This window comes from Silene latifolia, chromosome 1 (assembly GCF_048544455.1).
Source record: "Silene latifolia isolate original U9 population chromosome 1, ASM4854445v1, whole genome shotgun sequence".
NCBI classification, from domain to species: domain Eukaryota; kingdom Viridiplantae; phylum Streptophyta; class Magnoliopsida; order Caryophyllales; family Caryophyllaceae; genus Silene; species Silene latifolia.
The window spans coordinates 146720729-146725083 of record NC_133526.1 but is presented as its reverse complement, the minus strand read 5'-3'; positions in this window follow the sequence as shown (position 1 = coordinate 146725083).

The window sequence follows — 4355 nt, the reverse complement described above, 5'->3', positions numbered from 1 at the left end:
TGTCTTTTCTTCTCTCTTTTACATATAACATTCACCCTTTGCTTCATGAGAGAAGAGTGACCACGAGAGAGTCCGATTTTGTTGGTCTCGCAAGGTCGATAGGTTGGCTATATTTCTGAACAGCTTATAATTCGTTTGCGTATTGACTGCTTAGCTTTAACTGTTAGTTTTTGTTGCATTAAATTGGTTCAAGTAGACAAGTGAAGCTAGCTCTGAGTTATTTTTCCGTTCCATTAGTTTGTGTATAGTTTTGAGTTTACTCGAGGGCGAGTAAAGGTTTGGTTTGGGAGATTTGATACGTGCCTAATGTATAGTCTTTTTAGCCTATTTCAGCACGTATTTCTATGCATATTTATACAATTTTTATGGTATTTTGCCCCGAATTGGCTACTTTGGTTCGTTTTGTCCATTTTGTAGAAATGAACGCGAAAGTAGTGGAATCGTACCCTTTTTCGTCCTTTTTGCATGCATTTAGAGGAGGCGGGATTGTTCCAGAGTGAGATACTGCATTTGGAAGCGTCGTGGCACGCATTACGAGGCATCTAGGCGCGAACTTAAGCTGAAATGAAGTCAAAGTACTCGATCGAGCTGTTTAACCACTCGATCGAGTGGTTTCTACGTCCTCTGATGGTCGATCGAGCAGTTTACTACTCGATCCTTAAGTTGCAGAAAGACCAGTTACTCGATCGAGTAACTTTCCAGTCGATCGAGTAGATTTGGCTGAGGATTTGGTCGATCGAGTGGTTTTAATCCACTCGATCGAGTGGTTTTGATGGTTTTGGGCTTTAATCAGCCCGCGTGAGTGTTTATTTCGCTAAACTTATTTCCTTTTCTATTTAAGCACACTTTACTACGTTAATTAGGATCTATCTTGAATTATTAGAAACTCTCTACTGTTAAACTTGGCTACGTACATTATTCCTCTTCACTGTAACCTTGCTTTGGGATTATTTTCACTCGGATTTTTTGTTCTTTACGCCGGATTCGCTTGGATTGTAATTCCTTTCTCCTTCTTAATAATAATTAATCATTTGTTTGCTTTTAATTGCTTGTTTACTTTGATTATCCTTCTGCCCTAAATTTCTTTTATGCAATTTATTGTTTATTTCATAATGTTTACTGCTGGGAATTTAATTGTTGTTAGTTTAATTAGCGACATGAGTAGCTAAACCCCTTTAATGTTGGGATTAGGGGATCTGCGTTAGAAATGTGACGATGTAGTAAATGAATTAGATGAACTAGTTGTGAGACCCTGTCACCATAGCAATTTAATTGTATTTATTCGACTTAGTTGAGTGCACGCTTCTATGTCACCCTTTAATCTGGCCAAAATTAATCCTGGATCGAAAGATTGGACTAAATAGGCCTGCTATGAACAGTAGACTACCCTAATGAGGATGAAAGTTAAGTTAGTGGTTTTTTAGGATATAAAGTGGACCGAAAGGACCTTTCAACATCCGTCTCGCATATAATTCGTCTGAATCATTTGCAGCTGAGTCACTAGACTACCGTAGTGAACCGAATTCCCGACATGTCCCTTCTCTTCTGATAGTTTAAACTCACTTGTTGCTTCTACTGCTCTTGCCTTTATTTCTCTTTCCCTTAAATCTCGTAGTTTAGAAACCAATTCAACAAAACCCCCCATTGTTACTTTAGGACTAGAATTAGGCAACTGATAATTACATTACCTCCCTGTGGATTCGATATTCGACTGCCTCTGCTACATTTTAGTTGAGACCGTTAGGTTTTATCTTTGATAGGGTTGCGATAGCCGTGTCAACGGTGTTAACTTGATTTGATTTTCTTAGATTGTTATTAGTTGTGTCTTTCTTGCCTTGGGGAAGTAAAACTCCTTAAGGTTTGTTCTAATTGTTTTCAAGTTGTTCGATATTTTGCAAGATGGATATTATAGATTGTTTTGTTGAGGACCACTTGAGTATACCTTTCTTCAAAGACCCCATGCAAGCATGGGAAGCCTTGGAAGCAAGTGAGGCCAAAAATATGCATTGGGAGTTAGAGGTAGATCTTTTTTAGGCCGTTCTAGCTAACAAAGAACTTACTCATGAGCGATCACTTACTCATGAGCAATCCGAATTAGTACATAACATTCTCGTGGAAGCATACCAACCTATAGAACAAGAGCAATCGATTATAGAAGACATCTTACAAGCCGAAGAGCAAGAAGAATTTGTCACGGAATTCGAATATGATGAGATTGATGAGCTTGAAGAACTAGTTGAACATGCCATGAGAATGGAATGTCTAATGGAAATGGAGCAAGTTCTCAATGAACCTTTAAAGGAGGAAAGTGAGGTACAAATCCCAACTTTAAAACCCCTCCCCCCAAATTTGAAATAAGCTTTCCTTGAAGAATCTAAGACCAAACACGTGATTGTTAATGATAAACTTGATGAAAACCAATTGGGATAATTGCTTGATGTGTTGAAACAACATGAAAAGGCTATAGGTTATAGTCTAGATGACCTTAAGGGGATAAGTCCCAACTTTTGTATGCATAAAATTCATCTAGAGGAGGATAATAGACCTACCATTCAATCTCAAAGGAGATTAAACCCCCACATGCAAGAAGTTGTCAAAGGAGAGGTTATGAAATTACTTGATGCGGGAATCATATATCCCATATCGGACTCTTTGTAGGTTAGCCCCGTTTAAGTGATACCTAAGAAAGGAGGTACCACGGTGGTGACAAATGAAAAGAATGAGCTAATACCCACAAGAAAGATCACCGGTTGGCGTATGTGTATTGACTATCGAAAATTAAATTCCGCAACAAGAAAGGATCATTTCCCCCTACCATTCATTGACCAAATGCTTGAGAGGTTAGCCTCCAAAAAGTTCTTTTGCTACCTTGACGGGTATTCGGGATTGTTTCAAATCCCTATACACCCGGATGACCAACACAAGACCACCTTCACATGTCCTTATGGTACTTTTGCATATAGGAGGATGCCTTTTAGCTTGTGTAATGCCCCCGCCACTTTTCAAAGATGCATGATGAGTGTCTTCTCCGATTACCTAGAGACCATAATGGAAGTTTTTATGGATGATTTTCGCGTTTATGGAAAAGACTTTGACTCATGTTTGCATAATCTCTCTCTTGTATTGCAAAAATGTGAAGATGTTAATCTTGTCTTAAATTGGGAAAAGTGTCACTTCATGGTCAATGAAGGAATTGTTTAGGGTCATTTAATCTCAGAAAAGGGCATCGAGGTCGATAAAGCTAAGGTTGAGGTGATAGAGAAACTCTCACCTCCCGTGAATGTTAGAGGGGTGAGAAGTTTTCTCGGTCACGCGGGTTTCTATCGCCGTTTCATAAAAGATTTCTCAAAAATAGCGAAACCCCTCACTCAACTCTTACTTAAAGATGCCCAAGTCCATTTCACTGTTGAGTGTGTTGAAGCCTTTAATAGAATAAAAAAAAGCACTAATCTTGGCACCGATCATTCAACCTCCAAATTGGGAACTACCGTTCGAGATTATGTGCAATGCTAGTAACTACGCCGTTGGAGCGGTTCTAGGCCAACAGGTAGGGAGGGCTCTACATGCTATCTACTATATAAGCAAGACTCTTGATCCTTCCCAAGTGAACTATGATACCACCGAGAAAGAGCTTCTTGCCATTGTCTATGCTTTGGACAAATTTCGTTCCTACTTACTTGGTTCCAAAGTGATTGTCTTTTCGGATCACCGTGCTCTCCGACATCTCTTAATAAAGTAAGAGGCAAAACCGAGGTTGTTGAGATGGATTTTGCTTCTTCAAGAATTCGACTTGGAAATAAGTGATACGGTCGTTATGTACCAAAAATAAATACCTAAATACTACTAACAGAAGTCAGCGGTAAGTAGGGTCGATCTCCACAGGGAGGCGGTTTACTATCTACTTGTCTATTCTATCTGTCTAATGTCACAATTTGGGGGTTTTGATTGTTTTGACTAAACTAATGAGGCTAAAGGCAAGAGAAAAGGAATAAGAAAAATTTACAAAAGGAAGAGGAAACTAGGATTTCGGGTCATCAATGAACGTCAGTGAATTGCAGTTAAGGTCACAGATTAGTCGATGTGTCGGTCTAAGGGGCAATGAATATCTCCTTTCGGTCTCAATTCACCCTAAAATGCTATCAGCTTTTCTAATTAAGCAAGCCTTCCCTTCCAATCTTTCGATCCAGGTCGGGGGTAACTAATTAATCGGTCTCCTGCATGCATTCATTCAACCTAATCACAATTATATTGCTTAATACAATTCTTGTCACAAAACTAATCTAATCATGTCGATCCTAACGTATTGCTACCACGGTTTCCCTAGTCCTAACATATTAAAGGAATTAGCTATGCAT